Below are 19,964 nucleotides of genomic sequence, written 5' to 3'. Positions count from 1 at the left end.
CAACACACTCTTTCCAATGCAGCAGTGAACATGGCTGTGTTTTTAAGGCTAGAAGCCAATTCTATCTGGCTCTGAATACAGTGGCCAGTCTGGTCCCTCAGTGGGATCAGAATTAAGCCTGCCTATGATTGAAATTACATTGTCCTTGAGAGAACTCAATTTTATTTACAAACTATTAGGGGTTTTAGTTTACAAAGTATTTGGAGCAGACAGAGTATCTTTCAGTTAAAATAATCTACTCAGATACTGGGCATCCCAATTAAGGGTCACAGGATTCAGTAGGAAAACCTTAGCACACAGCTTTGCTCCTTGCTTATATTATTAACAATAGAAACAGAAGACAGCAAGAAGCAACATCTGCTTCCTGTGTGTCTTATGCACATAAAGCTGTAATCTCTGTAGTCCGCAAAGATAGCTTAAACCAGAAGCAATTTAATGTCTTCCAATATGTCAGAGTATGGAAACTTAAGCAAGCCAGTCTATGCTACACACTCGTTGGTGCCTGGATAGCACCTTGTTGGCTCTTAACTACTTTTGTGAACACCATCTAATGCACCTTTTGGTACCAATGCTAGCTTGTGCATCTATTACAGTTTTGCAGCAAGAAAGATGGGTCTTCTCAGAGGCTGAGGAACAGCTTCAATTTAGTCACCCTTCTTACCTTTTTCACCTGATGAAATTCCTCTGAATTAACTTTTAGAAAACTCCTACTCATATTAACAAGAAATGTTACAACCAGCTGAGATACAGCAGCTTCAGTGCATGGAGCAGAGCAAACAAAACTGGACCAGGGCATAAATGTTGCAGTTTAGCAATGCTGTCTGGTTTTAAAGGAAGGTAAGAGGTAACAAGGTTTCTCAGCGCATCTCTCCTGCTGCGCGGTGTTTCCGTGAGCAACATAATGTGTCAGTGCTCTCCAAGCAGCTGGCTCTCTGATCTGCCTAATTCCAAGGTACAGACCAGCATTTGGAGAGTCTATGAACTCTGGTTCCCAATGTGTATCATTAAAAGATTGCATGTATTATGTAACAGGAGATTCCCTTCCTGGAACAGGCAGAAACTGAAGACACAGTTTAAATGTAAGCTATACAAAAGGTTACGTGACAAATGCAAGCTAAAATTCCCTGAGCCATAGGACAGCAGAGAGAAATGCCTGGAAGTTGTATGCATCCAGTCTGAAACACAAATATTACAGGCAAAGGGTGGTAAAGCTGGGTGTGTGGGGTGCAGCAGTCAAAGATTAAACATTGGAAAAGAAAAAATTGCAATGACTGTGATGATTAGGACTAAAAAACACCCTGCAAAGGCCCACTGAAATGATACTGTTAATACTTTTCTCAGTCGAAGAAAAGTCTTATTGTACTGGGAAGTACAGAATGCAACAGATGGATTCATAGGCTCAAATGAGAATTGAGTTTCTTCAGAACCAAATTTTTATAAATCTGATGCAATTGGTAGGTATTTTATGTCTTCTGGAAATGAAGAAAGAATTTCAGCTTTTATGAAAGACATCAGCAGGTCATGGATTTAAGCTTTAAATGTTCTGAAAAACCATTTGAAAGAGTTCTGAAATAGATCTGCCAGAGGATAGTTGCTGCAAGCATTCACACTTCTAGATGTAATTCTTAAAGGCTGTGCTCAGAGAAACCAAACTTCTCCATTAGAGTTTAGAAACCATATGAGGAAGGAAGATGGGGACAAACAGTGAAGTTTTTGTATTGTGTATTGAACTGACAGCCTGCCTCATTCATCATGGTGACCTGCTCTGTCTAGTCTCTGCATCACATCTACTCCCCCTTCCCCTGCCATGAGCTGTACAGCCTTTCCCGCCACCACTCATACTACAGCTTGAAGCATGTGTGTGTGCCCTACAGGGCACCTGACTAAAGAAACCTGAAACACTCAATCCAGACACCAGCTTCTGCTGAAGTTAAGGTTTACTACTCAGAACCATGCCATGAATTCAGTCCTGATAGCATTCTGCCTTTATTCACCTTTTCTTGCATTCACCTAGATACAGAAAAGGTGGAAAGCAGGACAAGCAAGAGTCTTAACTTCTGCAAGGAGATAATAGGAGAACGTCAGACTCTTGTTTCTAGGGGAAAGGAACTGTGGAAAGTCGACTAGAAAGGGGGCTGGGTCTTTGTGTTTATGGACATAATTTTGCATGTATTATCTTATGCGGCTTATTTTTGTATGCACTACAGTCATATTGGATAGGTTTTGGAATCATTACACTGATATAAACACAAATTACAAGAAGGTTGTGCAATTCTGAGAAAAATTGACAATTAAGTATTCAACTTTCTGTTTTTACTTCTGTGAGCAGTAGGCCAAGTTATGTATTCACATGTACGAGCACACACAGAATACCTTTCGAGTTAATAACGTAGGTGACAGGAGCAAATTCTTAATACTTAACACCTTTTCATAAGAGCAAGCTGACAAGAGCAGCAACAAAAAGCACACTGAAGACTCTTATCAAGTCTGCTCCTCTTCTTCTCTACACTTTCTTTACCTTCCTCCCCAGAAGCTGAGTGGGAGGTAAGACATAGCTAGCCAAAATGCCAAATTTTGCTCAGGAATAACAACCTGCAGTTCTCCATTGGAATTGCACTCACCACTGCACTTAATTTGACCAAAAGACACTGTAAAATGACAATAGCTGGAATGCAGGAATGGTGGATCGGGATTTAATACTGGGATGCTGTTGCCCAACCATGAATATCAGAGCCAGTGAGTACCTTTTTTAAACATTTTCACAACTTTATAAGTCAAAAAGTATTATTTTGGGTTGTTTAAGCTCACAAATAGTGAGAGAACAAAGTTCATGCACATTGGTAGTATTTCAACTGTATTTAGTTTTAAATTATGCAAATTTGGAAACAGCTGAAAAATTCTGAAATAAAATCTATGACATAACACTGATGCATTTATTTATTCAGTTCAGCACCGGACATTGACTTTCACATGAAAAAAATCAAGCTTTAGGGTAAGATTTTCAAAAGTGCCCAAATGAATTAGAGCCATTTTTTGTAAAAGGCATTTAAGTTCCTAAAGATAGAGAAACAATGAAGTTACGTTTCTAACTAACTTCAATAAAAAACAGGTTCCTTTGTGAATCTCATTATGTACCTATTTGCATTTTGGGTCTCTAAATGCCTCATACAATTGCTATGACTCCAGCACTTGAAAAAGAGATAGAATTTTCAAAGTCATACTTACGTTTTGACTGAGCTATTTCTAATGTTAAAAAAGGAAAATAAATAAGGCAATAGCAACTGAGATAAGGAAATTTTCTTCTCCAGAATGACTTCTGAAGTGCAAAGCAGAAGAGCTGCAAGCACCTCAGAATAAGGTTTATAAAATGAATACCACAAACTCCTGAAACAGAGCAACAGTGCTATGACAAAATCAGAGTACTCAGGGCTAGAAATCTGCAATATGTCTCAATGACTTCTGCAGCCCACAGTATTACGTCCTCTGTTTTGACATGAGTATTGGGAAGCACTGGCTATTACACACAGAGTTCCTAATGCTTTCTGTCTGTGTGTAAGACATACCCCATTACAGTGAAATGCAGTTCACCTTTATTGCACTCCTGTAAGATTTATAGCCATATATAAGGTTGTTCTTGGCAGCAGGACTAAAGACTTGCAGTGGAAAACTGATAGCTTGATGTACTATAGCTCACAGCTGCAAATAGCAAAGGTATTTTATAGTATTACAGATTTCCACTTTTCAAAGGATTCTTTAGAAGAAATGACTGAAAAGATAATTGTCCCATTAAACATACTGATATGTGCCACCACAAGGAAGTCGGCACAAAGGCTGAGAAACTTGACCCAGTACCTTGCATTCAGATTGGCAAGGAGAGGAAGGAAGCTGCATGTTCCATCTTTGTAGTACATCAAAGACTCACCATGACTGGCCACCTGTTCTCCCCCTCCTCTCACCTCCTCAAGAGCACACAGATCACAACACAAGGAGGTCAATAACGCGTAGCCAAGAAGCCTGTCCAGGGAGAAGCCACTGAAAATGCCCTCACTTGACCACACTTCCCCTGTATTCTGAGACCTCTGTTAGCTGGTGTTTAATCCTTTCAAAACATTGACGCGTGAGTTTTGTATTTTCATTACTTCTACTTAGACAAAACTAAGGTAAACACTGCTAGGGAAAACCAATTAAATTTCAACCAAGCTTGCTGCCTCATTTTATACTTTTAATGCACACATAATTAATAATGGGCTTTATATTTAAACCTATATATAATCAAGCCATATATTTTGAGGGACTAGTCCTATTATCTAACTTATCTAACTCAACAGCCTGAATTAATAGTTTAATTAGAACTAGACACTCCACATTGTCACTGTCAGCTCTGTGGAAGGTAAAGGCTACTGATTTGTTCAGCTACCTTAGCTACACAGTGTCACCCAAAGTTAGATGAAAGGGATGCCCTCCAAAGCTGCTACCTGGCTGCTATTACCTCATGCAAGAAACCTCATGTTCCTCCTCATCACTAGCTCTTCATTTGTGACTCTCAGCAGCAGATGGGTAGCAGTGCTCCCACAAATGTACAGATGTCCATATTATACCATTTCCATTACAGCCACTCGAAAGTTAATTTACATGGCTTTTCTTCCATGATTCTAAGCTTTAAATACTTCTAAATATGCTTTATACCAGTTTCTCTGCTCTCTTCATATTTACCATTTTGCAAACACCTGTACAAGCTGAACAAGAAATTCTATTGCTAGGTTTGGGTCCTTCCACACTTTAATTCTAAATGGTACAAACATTTCAATTTCTAGTTGGCAAGATCAAAAGTTTCCAATTTTCATGTTTTACATTTGTATTCACATTTTTATTTAGATTGTATATGAACTTTCATAAATACAGTGACTTTCTAGACAGTAGCTCACCTAGCTAAAAAAAGACTCCTTTTAAAAGTTGAAGTATTGCCATTGTAACAAGAGATTCAGATTTGAAGACAGAAGCATAGTTATCCATTTAACAGTACAAGTTTAAGTAACACTTTATAAAGACTACTTTTCAGCTGCATATTTATATACAAAAATTATTTCTCATTATAAATTTTTTCCATTGTCATGCTACTCAGGAGCACAAATACAGTTTGGGCTTGTACTAAGAGGTGCTTAGCTTGGGCCTCGGAAATTTCATCACACTGTTTTCTGCTCTATAGAAACTATGAAAAGATGTTACATTGTTTAAGGAATTGGTTTTGAACGAATGACAATTAAAAAGAAAAAAAAAAAGACTTCTGAATCAACCAAAATGTTTAACTTTGATTTATGGTTTGTTTGTCCTTTTTTTTTTTAAAGCTAGAGGGTAACACTTTTCGTAACTGGTGTTTTAATTCTTTCCACACACAAGTACAAGAGAGAGTTATATACAGTGGCTGCATTTACATTTCTGGGTAAGAGCATTTTAACTTTCCTCATTTATTTATTAAGGGTCAGGTCCAGCTATCAATGCAGTCAATTGAAAAACTCCCATCAACTTTGGTGAGGGATCCTAAGATCTTGCAAACTGCTGTGGTTGTTACAGACACCAGGACCTGAACCCTGCTTTTAGGCTTAACTTGATGTGCAGCAATATTTCTTCTGCACATGTTTTTCTCTCTGTGTATATGCAGAAAAAAGAATGGAAAATGTGGGTATCCTCATTCAAGGCAGCACAGAATGGTACTGTAAAGAAGCACATTCTGCTTAACAAACAAACCAATTTTCCTTAACTTCTCTCACTGACAGAAGTGAAAGCTTGGTTTAACCAGTTACAGCTACATCCATACGGGAAATGCTCTGGTTTAACAAACTAAAAAGACAAGCCTTCCGAGTAAGAAATGTCTTATATCTTGTTTTGTAAAGACAAGGTCTATTCAATCAGTATGATACAGCACCAAGTTAAATTCTCATTGTCAATTGCCAATCCAAACAAAGGCAAAATGAAATCTATGAGTATTTTTAAGGATCAAATGTATTTAAGCAGGGGAGAAAAAAAAAAATCTATCAAGTCTGTCCTTCTCCAGCAAAGCATTAATTTAATGAAAAAGCCCTTGTAAAGTTTTGGGGTTTTTCTCTTAAAGCAATATTTTCAAAAGAAATCTATGCCATATGATCTCTGAGACCTGTGCAGCTAATCCAGCAGAGGTCCCATGGATTAATAGCTGCATAAGGAAGAGCACTGGGATGAATAATAATTTATAGTTCTCTCTCAAAGTTTGGTCAGTCCCCTTTTCTGTTTCAATTTCCTTTCTCATACTAACGACACACAAATTTAAACCTTTCAGAGAACATACTAACTGTGAGCTAGGCACCCACTGCTCTACTTATCCTCACTGGTTACAACCACATAAACTTGTTTTCTGACCATTTTACTCAAAAGGCACACATTCTGAACCCAGCTTCTTCCCATTTCTGCTTGCATGAGAGTGATTAGGATCTCACCCATTTACACAATTGCTGCTTATGGCAACACTGAAATCAGCTCCCTGAAATAAATGATTAGCTGGAATGCACGTCTTAAGCTCCCTTGGCATAGGCAGGTGATGGAAAAATCCCTCCCTTTCTATCTGAAAACATCACTTGCTTTAGGCATTCATGCTCCGCCATCTGAATTGAAGCATTGTAATCCTTTACATTTATTCTGCTAGGCATTGCCCAGTTCACTGGAGACAGACTGGAAATACCCATTTGCTTACAAAGGGTCATAGTTGATCTTCACCAAATACATCCCCTCTCCAATTCTGCAAAGCTGGTAGCACAGCAGAATGCCTGGAATTTCCTTTGCACAACATCTTTAGAAGAGCAGAAACTCTTTAATGGTTACAAAACGTCTTCTTGCAGGAAAAGATGCTTTGATGAACAAAGCCTATAAGAAGCACACCCCCTGACCAAAAGGTGTCGACTCTTATTACAAAGCACACATCCAGAAAGCGTTCAGTGTCACAGCAGGCATACTGACAGAGCGAACTAAAATTCAAGGTGGTATTATGGCACCGTATATAACCAGAGGAACGAAACAGTTGGAAGAAATCATGAAAATCATAAAATCTGACACTGCGGGCTACTTGTTGGTACAGTTTGTTCTAACACACAAATATAACTCCTCTCATTGACAGAGCCTATAACTCCTATAACTTTCTAGATGTGGCAGAAACCCCTAGGTAACTGTTTCCTTTGAAATTAAATAGTTATTTTTCTGTGTAGAGAGGGACGATCAATAGCTACATGATTTTAGAACCACTTTGTGGATATTTTTTGTGAGTAAGACCAGCCAGATCCATTTACTCCAGTGCTTGAACAATTGCCAAATATTTGTAAAACACTTGTGAATCCTGGTATTTTCATTAATTAGGACAGAAATGACTCTGCAAATTTATACCATAGGTCCTTCAAATGAAAATCCACCACCTGCTGTTCAGTCAACCAAGAAGAAAATGAAAAAAATAAACCATATTTTAGGCAACCATTTAAGGAGGACTAGATATGAACAGCAAACAGCTCATGAGCAAATCATTCCAAGCAGTATTTGCACAAACTAGCTGCCAAATAGAAAACTACAAATTAATCTGAATCAGTTTGTAAATCATTCATGTATTAGAATTCAAAGTATTTTTGCAGCAAATCTTCGTAGTCACCACAAGAAAGCAAAATCAAAACCAAACATAGGAAGATTTTATACACAAACTAGCATATTGCCTCAGCTGCTGTCTTGGCAACTTCAGCATGAGATGTTTTCATCACAGTATTTTCTTCATATGATAGACCAAAAAACTAAGGTCACTGTATTTTCCCTTTCCAAACTCCTCTTACCTATCACAGACAGCAAGTTTTTTATTTAGGCATCCTCTAAGCAGAAACAAAGAATGCATTGACTTCAACAGTGAACACTCAAGACAGCACAGTACCAGCCAGAGGTATGATTTCTAACAGTAAAAAGTGTGATACCCTATTCACAAGCCATGTGAACAAATTACAAGGGGTATGTATGCAAATTCATATCACCTCAAGACGGCTACACTCTGGACAATAGAGAACATCACCCTTTAGAGTCACTCAAAAGCCACAGGCTCTACAGCAAGCAGCTCATCTGACCTAAGGTAGAAGTTTTCTTCAGGCTGAGATGTCTCATCCTGGACACGTTCAATTCCTTCCATTACCTGTCAAAGGCAATGGAAGGAATTGGCATCTAAATGCCTTGTGCATACACAGCTATTCTTATCCAGCTCCACAGATAAGAATTATGTTAGTATCTACTGAACCTTATCTCAGCTTCAGTATCTTTGGAGCACCATCATCCCTCTTCCCAATCTTACTCAGTAAGTCCTGATCTCCAACCTTTCTGCAAGTTCTGAGAGATTAGTTCCTAAGTGCTGCAGTGTCTAATTAATCCTGCTAATGCCAGCAAGCATCACTGGCATGAGGCCTGCCTACCTACACTAGGGATATTTGCTGGTAACTGGTCAGAAGTTACTTCACTTTGTTTTCTGATTCTTGGAAAGTGGAGCATGACAGCTGGTTGTTTTCCAGGAGTATAACAAGCATAAAGATGTAAAGGCTGTTTCAGGAAAAAAAAAAAAAAGAAAAGGAAAAAAAAAAGCACACTTAGATGTTCTGATGGTTCCATACTCTCAAGATTTTACAGTGCTTAACCTTTCAAGTAACCTCAGATAAGAAATTAAATATTCTTTAAGGTGTTAAAAAAACCTTCATAAGATAGACTTTTTCTTTTTTTTTTTTTTTAATAACATACCATTGTTCCAAATTCTTTGTTTAACTTTTCATTAAAGGAATTTGTTTCTAGATCAGCTTTGGCCTTTAAACTGTGTACTTCTGTAATATCTCCAGCTATTTTGGGGTGGGGGTTTTTTGGCAGTGTTTTTGCAACCAGTTAAAAAACTACAGCAATTTTTTTTTTCTAAAGCAGTATGTCATGTACTCCAGACACTGTGGCCCTAGTCAATCTGTTTTCCCTGTTGGTGCCAGAGGATGGATTTTTGACAACTAGTAACTGTCTATGACCTATTTACAAAATGGATTTGCCATCAAAACTAAGTTTGGTTTATTTGCATGTTGCCTGGTATTTTGGATTATAAAGAACAAGTAACTAAGCATAGCTTCTAAAGCATAACCCCACATTTCTTATACTTTCCAGCAACAGTTAGGCTTATTCTGTGGAGCAGGAGTCAAGCACAGACATGTGCTCATTACTTACTAACTCTTCCATTATTTATCTAGTCTTTGCATTTTTACTTTGGGGTGGTATTGCCTGAGACTAAAGTAGGTTTGAGAGGCAGTAGGAGAGCAGTTGTGTAGATGAGCCTGTGCAACTCCTGTGTACTGGGGGCTTCTCTATGCTGGCTCTAAGCAAGTCCATTCCTGTGCTGTGCTGGGGATCAAATCACACCAGTTATGACAAGGTGCCCCAGTCCCAAACACTCCCACATGGCTAGCAATCTTCTTCCACCCTCTTCTTTCTGAAGTTTTAGGACTCACATGTGTCAGCTGAACCCAGGACAACATGTCTGACACATCAAGACTCAATCACTGTTATTTATGGTTAAACAATGGATACATCCGAGCCTATAGCCTGTGAGGAGGATAGCTGCCTGCATCCTTGGTAGCTTGGCAGACATCTTGCCAGCGCTGAGAGCCCTCTGATGGTTCCTACTTCAATTTCTATTCTGAAACAAAGCCTTGAACCTAATCTTGACACATACCAACTGCAAATAAAGATAGCTATATCAGTGATCACATATTCACTGCTGACTCTTTGTATTAACCTGTTCCTCTGGAAAAAAATTGCAAAATGCAGGGTGAAAGGAGACAAAGACAAAACACTTTCGTGTCAAAAGGAGCCAACTACATAAAATGGACCCATGGCAGTGATGAAGTATTCTGATCCCCCATGTCCAGAAGCTCAGAAACTGACCATTTACATCATAACCTTTTCGATCCACCTCTTCAACATATTTCCACACTAGGACTGATGGCCTGACTACAAAATATCAGTACACCCCTAGCCAGAATTTTCTTGTTCATGGGGGGGCGGGGGGAGAAGATGAAGAAGCGATAATTTCTTGCAACTCATAAATGGCCTGTACAGTGACTTTACATTTACTTGGGAAACACTTAAGCCCAGAACTTCAGAGGTACTCCGGTGCTTAAATGGGATTTAGATTATTTTGTTAATTTGGGCCTCAGTTACCATGGTGACAGGGACTATGGCAAACACTCATACGAAAATAAGCCTTATTTCATCAAGGGTTGCTTTTCAAGTACTATGCTTTTGTCTGGAAATGGCTTTAGATGGAAATGTTAATCCAAAATCACTTCAGTCTGCTTTCAAAATACAGAGGCTTACATAAACCCATTAATGCATTTCAACAGCATTTTACTTTACACGGCATAGGTATCCCAGACAAATTAGACAAATCCTCAATAGCAGTTTTACTTCCACTTGCTCTGGGGAAAAGCCACAAGAGAGAAGTCTGGAAGACTGCTGGCCACAGTTTATTTGTTTTTCATATGGTGTGATGGCCCACCTCAGCAGTGTAGCTCTCATTTTGCTTTCTAGAAAGAACACTGAAGCATTTTACACAAAACCACAAAAAAACCTCCTATCAGTATGAAGGGCAGTGAGAATAACAAGAAGAGCAGAGCCAGTAACCCTTGGCGTATTTTGTTCCTGAAACCTGCCAGACCCTCATACTTTAGTAAAACAGTGCACTATCTTATCACTTACGAGTTAGAAATCACACCATACCATGACTGCTAGTGAAACCATCCCAGTGACCATAATTGCAGAAATACTTAAGAGCAAAAGGCTTTTCTGCTTGGTTGTTGATCTGACCGAAGGATTCTCAGTGCCTGTGCGTCCTCGCTGCACTCTTCACTGAGCTACATTCATGTTTTGGCTCAAACAGCCCCAAGATTTCCCAGAAACTATGAATGGATGTTATGAATGTTCTGCCTGTCAAGTTGCTCTTCATTCACTTTAAATCCTGACAACTGTGCTTCCAGTGATCCTGGCAGTTGAGAGAGAAACTATTCTATACATGATGGATACAACAAGGCATAAATGATTGTTGAGGGATACTCTTGGCTTGACTTAAAACAGAACCTGGTTGCAATCTATAACAAACACATTAGGGAACAAGGAACAATAAAAGCATTCTAAGGAGCTCACCAGTAGCATTTTTAGAATCATAAAAGAAAAGCAGCTCAGAGGCAACTTAAAACCCAGAGCAACACGAAACCTCTGTATAAATGCCATTGCTTTACTAATTGAACAGAAAATATTAATCAAACTCAGCCACTGCATATGTGAGAGAGAGCTTAGAGAAATGGGTGCGGAAATTATAAACTGAAAGTAAGTAATCCTGTTTAAAGTGTCCCATTAGTTAATTCTGATATAAATTAAAGCTGCTATTGATTAGAAGGTTCACCCCAGAGGATGTATGTTAAGTAACCTTTCGTTTTTGCAATTTATGCTGCCTGGCAGCAGAAACCCTCATGAAATCAAAAGTAACTAAAGAGTGTACTAACAACCATCATTTCCTATAATCCTTTTACACTGCATCTTCATCTTATAGAGCTGCTAGGCAGAAAACCTGAGCCAGAGAATGTGGCTACCCTGGATTTCTCTTTTTCTCACTGTTTCCTACAAGATACAAACCTGACCCAGGAGGCCAGGAAATCCAGACCTGAGATGGTCAGTCTATATGGGAATAGACACCTATAACCCATCCATTCTGGGAAACATTCTAAATAGCAAATTCATCATTGCTGGGTACCAATGCAACCTCACTAGAGCCTATTACATCAGGTAAGGAACAATACTTTTGAACCTGTTTCTTACTTCTCAAGTATGTCACCCTGCATATGAAAGCCACACAAAAAAAAACAAGTCAGGAAAAGATTCTCAAAATGAGCAGAGGACTACTCACATGCACACGATATTGCCATGTACAGGATAACATAACCTGCTCATCTGAGACAAAATGCTTAACATCTTGTGGGAAGAGACCCACAGAGCACACCTTCAGAACAGTGATAAAGTTGTCTTTTTAAGTTCAAGATTTTTTACAGAATAAAACCAGAAAAAAACCCAGGATGGAAAAACCTCATCATGGTTTACTTCTTTGAAGGGTTATTTTAAATGAGATGATCAACAGTTAAGAACATTTGCAAAATTCTTCTTTCTGATTTCAGCTATCAAGTACCTTAGGAAAAAAAAAAGTAACATGTTGCAGCTGACAACTGAAATCTGTATTGTAGCCTTTCAGTACTTCACCTAAATGCATCAAGCTAGAAAAGCAAGAAAACTTCTCCTTCTTGATTACACATACATACACAGAAACTACCAGATTCAGACTTGGCTAACTTCATAAGACAGTTGGTCCATGATCATGCACCAACAAAAACATGAGATATATTTTTCTTCATTACAAGATTTCTTAAATTTTGCAGTTGTTGAGGGCAGGGATTAATTATTCTTGGTTTTACTGGAAAATTTGTGGTCATTGCAACAGAACTAATAGTTGTGCCATCACTGTTGCAATTCCTCTATCAGTGTATGCATGCGCAGGGGCACATGTGTTGTTACATATTCACAGTTTCATGAAAGGAAGCCCTCTACCCTTGATTAACTTTCTGGGAAAAATATGGTCTAGAATTTATTTCTGCTGGGATCCAAAAGTCCTGAAAGTGTATTCAAGCTAAAACAAAAGACTGGATACATTCATGCATTACTTTGTATGGTGATTAAACCCTTTTGGGAAAAACATAATTGAGTGAATAAATCTTACACTAAACATGGATTTAACCCATAACCCTCTTGCATTAGTGAATTTAAGGATTCTATAAATTCATCAAAATTGGAAAGCTTTATTAATGGCTGAAAAAACCATATTCCACAAAAACTAGAAATTGCAATAGCCTCTGTGTTACACTGCAGCATCACATTACAATAGGCTGACTGCTGACTGTTGTGGAAGTGATCTCTTCTTAAATACAAACCAGATGGGATGTGAGTAGCATGATTTGATCGGAGATTTATAGATCTACCAAAGCTGTCCTCCACGGCCCTGGCCTAAAATTCCAGCAGGATCAAGTCCAATTTCATACCCACAAAGCAGGAGAGCAGAATTTCAAGATGTTTACTATACAAAGGTTTTTCAGATAAAATCTACTGACTTTTCTGCTCTGTGTACTTTTTAACTCTACCTATCATGATTTCAACACTGTTTCTGAAGATTTGTCACAACTCTGATGCTTTGATATTAGCTTTGGCAAATTCTAATATCACGAGGACCAGAATGAAAAGTGCAGAATATATTTGACGAATATTTATTCAGAGTTCTGAAGACAGTCACTTTACGTATGTCTGTGCCCTTTGTACATTGCTTTCTGCAAACATCCCAGCAAATGTACAGTGAGTATGAATGATTAGAGAATGTTCTGGGAAAGTAAATATTGAACTTGTAATTGTACACTAGAAATCTGATTCTAAGGGCTATGTTCTGAAAGCCAAAGGCAGAAGCCTAACACACACCCTGTGTGTCATCAAAGGGTTCAAATTTTTAATTGCAAGATCTCAAAATGAATTGCTGGCAAGCGCTCCATCCAACAAGGATGTCAGCAGAAATTATTCGGTAAATAAAAAACCACACTGAAGAGCCGTCTAATTTTTATGGGCAATTTCCAGAATAAGAGATATGGAATTCCTAACACAGAATAAATAATTGTATTTTTTCTCCAGCTCACTGTCACCAGGTCACTAGGAATTTGCCCAGAAACAGTCACCACTTTTTTTGCAGAAGCCATATTTAAAAGACAATTAAATTCCAGAGGGATGTGTGAAAGCCCATTTTACTGCAATACATATTTTTAGCTATTATAATTTCAGATTTCATTAAGTGTTTGTTCAATGTGACAGGGCAGCAGGAGAGAAGTGCTCTGGTTTACCATTTCATACTTCTTTATCATCTGTCTAGACCATCTGGCTCAACACTGCATGCCCCTAAAACAAAGGTAGATGCATGAATTGTCAAGAGACGCTATGAAAGTAAGTTACCTATGATTATTAGCAAAAGGAGACAGACACAGTAAGTGGTCCACTATAAAAAGCAGAAGGGCTCTTTCCAAATGTACTTCACTTCTGACTCAAAGACAATCAAATGTGATAGGTACAAGATATTTTTATATTGTTACTGCTTATTCACATTATAGGTCTATTGGGTTCTTTTTGATTATGCATGATTTTTAAACAAGTTTTCTAGAAGGGCAAGAGTTGCATATATATTTTCAAACTGGCAGTTTAATTCTTGTATCACCTTGCCTATTGAAACTCTGCCATTCCCTTGCATAACAATATTTTCATAGCAGTATAAAAATAAAGGTATTGTGACAGTCTGTTGCACAAAACCTTCAAGAAAGCAAATACCTTTACTTAGCCCAGACGGCTTGCTCTGTTGAGATTGGGCAGCCATCAGTCAGGCTTTCATTCAAGATGTGCAGATGTTGACCACTGAGACAGTGCTCACCACAGTATGTTTGACACTGCATGTATTGCTACAAGTCTATGTGGCTCAGAGTAGCCTTGGTCAATTTACTTCAGGGTGCTCAATCCTTGCTACTTATTAGAAAGCTGCTATCAATCAGGCTCACCAGCAAAGGGCTATAACTGGGAATCAGTACTCAGTGAGTCACTCACCTGTCTTACGATATTGTTTAGGCTACTGGCCCTATCGAAAGATTGCTGAGACTTCAGTGCATTCTGGTTAGTTTCCTATGGTTAGAGGCAGGAACTTAAGAGCCCCACTTGCACTCCCAAATGTTTCTGTTCTAAAAGAACCTACAGTATTTTTGTTCATCTTTTAATTTCCACTAGCCAAAATCCAAAGAGCTATTTTTACAACAGCTCCCTCTCAACAGAAACCAGAAGCAGTGGGATTAATTTACTGGATGTCCCTGTTCCAGGGTATTGAAATTCTCAGACACCTCCTGAGATTAATGGGGTGGTTTTGCATGCTATGATGAGCTGGGAAATGTCTGTATACTATGGATACCTCCCTCTAAACCACTTATTCCCTCTGAAACAACCACCACTATTTTTGGTGTACTTGCTGTACGCTTTGGTTAGAGGTCCATTTATATCAAAGTGTCACACTGCTTGTAATAATCCAGACACAAGAGCTTAACAAAAGAATAGGAAAGATATAAAGTTCTGTTTATACTTATTGCTGAGGTACTGCTTCAAATTTATATAGAGATGCACTAGTGCTGATGTCCCACCTTTGTACCATGTAAAGAACTTCACACAGAGCTCTGATTACCTCTCTGAAGGCAGAACACCCACAACGGTTGGTTATAAAGCAGATTCTGATGCAGTGTGTCAATTTTCATTTGACAGATACCGGCCAGGTTCTCCAACTCTCTGCACAGAGCTACTGATTGATTTGTTTCTTTTCTTGAAACAAGAGGGTTACTCTTTCCTCTGCTGCTGTTTTCCCCTCCTCCCTCCCATTTGCAGCTATTACAGAAAACTCCTGCAGCAACAGCTATCACTTCAAATCCCATCTATTTTTCACTGGAAGCAGCAGATGTACCCATAACACTTCACTAAAGTAAGGCAGTGTTGACATGACATATCTGTACTACAAGATCACTGCAGATTTATTGGGTGCTTAAGCCTCAGTTCAGGAGAGTATTTAAGCATGTCTTTAACTCTCAATGCTTATCCATTATTTTCAATTTGTCTACAATTACATACATGTGTAAAAAATTTCTTGAACTGAGACATTACACAGTAAGCTTCTCACATTCATCCTCATTCTTCCTCAAAGCTCCCAAATTATTCAAATGTCTTAAATCTCATAACAATTTCATAAGCTATTCAATATTTATGTATTCAATGTTGAGCCATACTGATTATTTTTGTTTAGCCACAGGTCAAGCAGCAAAATGAAAGTAGACTTTCACTCCTCTTACTGCCAGCAGGCTGACAATGAGCGGGGAGATGTTGAGCACACTTGTAATGGCTTTTGGCAAGGCCTTTTTGTTTCTTTCTTTGCATGAAAGTCCTGTTGTGGAGGTCTCTAAGAAACATAGGCAGAGAGAGTCTAGACAAGAAAAGCTGCTTTGTTTATAAAATGCCTTTAATTTGCAGTGCAGATGTTTCCTAAGATCTGTGTGCCTATATACTTCTTTCAATACAACTTTTGAGGTTAATTTTTAACAAAATAATGCCACTTACCAACTTATATTTTTATGATTTATGTTACATTAATAAAAAATATTATATACAACATATTTTTTATATTAATTTACTTTTTAGTGCAAGTTTTTTTGAAAATAGTAACAGTTTCCATTGCGTTCATGCTTCACCTAACGTATGTAAGTTTAACACACTAGGACTGAATTCATAAAAAACCATGTTCAAAACTATCTCCCGAAATCTCACTTCCTGTTACCATGAAAGTACAGACACACATTTGGTCACTGTTTTTTAATTGTTTGCATTCTTTTAATACACAAGAATCTCAGCTCACCCAAAGGACGGCACTGTGAGAAATGCTGTATGCACACAGTGCACACTAAATTCCCCAAAGAACTTTGGGATGGCTCTGGTCATCTTCTGATTACCAGGAAAGCTTCCCTGTCCTGCAGAATCATCCAGGTTTACAGTACAGTCTTGAAAAACACAGCTATGCAAAGGAACAGATCTATGTGCTCCCCAGACAAAGTTGATTGCTGATTTAAGAGAAAGAAAAAACTTACACTCCTGTGCTATCTACTTTATTCAGTGCATAAGACTTCAAATGGATGCACAGAGATCATCTGCAGCTTTATTGTCCATCTCGTTCTCATGAGCATTCAGCTTACATTATTCTTTGATATTGCTCAGCAATATTACAAAGGAAGAGAAAAATAAACATCTGCCACAAAGTTGTATTCCTTTATGATCAACAGAGGTACTGTTATTTCACTCCGAATGAGAAACCAGAGGTTTGATCCATGATGCATAGGTGTTAAAAATATTTATTTTGTACCAATAACTCAGTAAGCATTTTTACCTTATATATTGAGTAATGACTGAACAAGCAGGGAGTGCAACAACTTGGGTGGTTTTTTTCTCCTCTTGATCTCTTTTTTCCCCTTGTGCTTTTGCAGAAGATAGATAAGAAACCCAGGTCAGAAAAACACAAGCATTACAATGAATTCACACATACTCTGTTGCTCTTGTACATCCACTGTTACCTACAGCAATCAAGGAATGCTGCACTTCAATCCTTTGCTATTTTTAGAAAGCTACAATCTGAAGTCCTCACACAGGCTAAAGTCTTTGCCTTTTCTCTGCATGGTGGTAACATTTAGACATTTGTTCTATTAGGTGCCATATGCCAGATCCTGCAAATTGACACTCCCGCTACCAATTCCACTTTATTTGTGCCAAATAAAGACTGCTAAGGTAAGAAAAAGTTGGCGAGTGAGATCATATATTTCTATTTTGGTCCCCCCAAAATTAACAGCATTATTTAATTTCTAGCATTTGTTTCCACTAAATCTTTTTATAAATAAATAAGTAAATAAGTAAATAAATAAATAAATAAAATGCTGCTTTTAATTCCTCTGAGCTTGAACTAAATTTAATTTACACAACTTACTATAATGCTTCAAGGCATGCCTATCTATCTGTCCGCAAGGGCAAGGTTTGTAATATAACACAACTTCCTTGGCATGCTCTCCCCTGCCTTTGGCATGACTTCCTTCTCCCACTCCCCACTATTCCACATTCTACTGCAAGAAATAGTTTCCTCCTTGGCACTTTTACCAACTCATTGTCCCCAGGTAGCTCTCCCCTGTCTCAACTGAACCAAAACGGTACTTGGTTCTCCAGGGTCATTGTGATCTTGCTACTTAACACTTCTCATCCATTGTCAAGGTTTTGACTTTTGGCTCTGTGCCACAAACCTCATCACTTACTCATACATTTTCAAATGGTCCCATTTCTGCTCTAGAAAAAGCTTGTATCAAATATCCATCAGTGGAAAATCCACTTATAGATATTTCATCATAAGTTCCCCTTGTTGCATTCCACCCCTGTCTCTCCCCAGAATAAATATTCTTTCAGCAAGTGAGACACTGGCATTGTTATTTCTCATGTTGATCTCATCTAGTCTACTGGGTTTACTATGCTCTCTTAAACACTGTGCCCACCTGCAGTCTCTGTTCTTAAACCTAGATAATAAATTTTTCAGGAGACTACATTCCCCAGACACTATCTAACACACCACATACTACAGAATGCATCAGGCATTTTACGCACTATCAATCAGAGCACAAATGAAAAGAGATATATGATAAACATTTGTACCCTAAATGTTTGAATGCAATCTAAAATGCATACAAAAGAGGAAGATTCAGGATGCCTGATTTGGTAGCACCTCTGAGATTCAGGCTCAAGCAATATACTTCTAGCACCTGCTAATGTTGATAATAGCTTAACACATTTAACTACTTTTTAATCAATAACTGATTATATTTTAAACTGATCTTACCTCTACTGATAATTTTATTGAAGTGATTCATCTAATAAATCACATAGAAGATGTGTGCCAATGTAGATCTCCTCTTTTCAAATTACTAGATAAAGCTTGCTTCTGTCAGCAGTAGAATCTGAAATGTTTCACAATCAGCATGATGCTAAAGACCTACTTATTAGTACCCACAAAAGAATATAAAACCTTTCTATGTGAAAGCTACCCAGAGACCCATAATATCTCTTAAATCATGAATCTTAGCTACATCATATACTCTTTGCTCTCAATATCAAAAAGCAAGAGAGTACACTAATGAGCACAGCCAGAAACGATGAAGACAAATTATTATAAAAGAATTCAGAATTAATAAAATAGGAGCAACTGACCAAAAATCACACACACACACAAAAGGATAAGGTTCAATAAGGAATTTTCATTTTGAGATTACAGCATATTGGTTTCAAGTGATGTATTATTTTCTCTGGAAGTAACAAATTGTATTGCAAAAATAAGACATCCACAGGAAAAAGAAGCTTTCTCATGATAAATTATTGCAATGATCAGAGGACTGGAGCACGCCTCCTATGGAGACACACTGAGAGAGCTGGGGCTTGTTCAGCCTGGAGAAGAGAAAGCTCAGGGGAGACCTTTGAGCAGCCTTCCAGTACATAAAAGGGGCTGACAATAATTCTGGAGAGGGACTTTTTACAAGGGCATGTAGTGACAGAAAAAGGGGAATGGCTTTAAACTCACAGAGGGTAGATACAGATTAGATGATAGGAAGAAATTCCTTGCTTTGAGGGTGCTGAGGCACTGGCACAGGTTGCCCAGAGAAGCTGTGGATGCCCCATCCCTGGAAGTGTTCAAAGCCAGGTTGGACAGGAAGGTGTCCCTGTCATGGATTAGCACGAAGGTGTCCCTTCCCATGGCAAGGAGTTGGAACTAGATGATCTTTAAGGTCCCTTCCAACCCAAACCATTTTATGAATATATGATTATAATATAAAAGGAACCAGATTAAAAGAATTAATACTCCATTAATAGATACACTTTTTTCTGATAAATAAAAAATGCCATCAGAAGAAACATTCTGCAGAATACAAACCCCCACCTCTTCCAAGAAGCCTCTGAAATGCTAAGCTGTAATTTTAATGTAATTAAAATACAACCACTTTAAGTGCAGTCTAAAATGGATTAATCAATAATGCATCAACTCCATGCTCAAAATAGCAGGTCACTGTCACCAGGGATTAGCAGGTGATCTGGGAAAAAGTGAGCACAGAACATTTGCAATTCACCAAATATACAACAGACCAAACTCCACAGCCTTTACATATGCCAGGGTCAGGCAAGTCTCCTAAGAGAATAACTGAGCACTTTATTGCTAAGTGAGG

General features: G+C 38.2%; 1 protein-coding gene and 1 long non-coding RNA gene across 3 annotated transcripts in view; both read right to left on the bottom strand.

Moving 5' to 3' along the window:
* The window catches only part of MOCOS (molybdenum cofactor sulfurase), a 213,849-nt gene that overhangs the window by 128,619 nt on the left and 65,266 nt on the right, over positions 1-19,964 (bottom strand). The gene's annotated exons all lie outside the window — the stretch shown is intronic.
* LOC115615938 lies at positions 10,517-19,441 on the bottom strand. Its single transcript, XR_003994185.1, has 3 exons — positions 19,325-19,441; positions 17,757-17,758; positions 10,517-10,527 (listed from the first exon to the last, which is right to left on the bottom strand). It is a non-coding gene; the product is annotated as an uncharacterized LOC115615938 (long non-coding RNA).

Source organism: Strigops habroptila, chromosome 1 (genome assembly GCF_004027225.2).
Source record: "Strigops habroptila isolate Jane chromosome 1, bStrHab1.2.pri, whole genome shotgun sequence".
Classification (NCBI taxonomy): Eukaryota; Metazoa; Chordata; class Aves; order Psittaciformes; family Psittacidae; genus Strigops; species Strigops habroptila.
The sequence above is the reverse complement of the archived record's forward strand: the minus strand, read 5'-3'. Positions and strand labels throughout refer to the sequence as shown.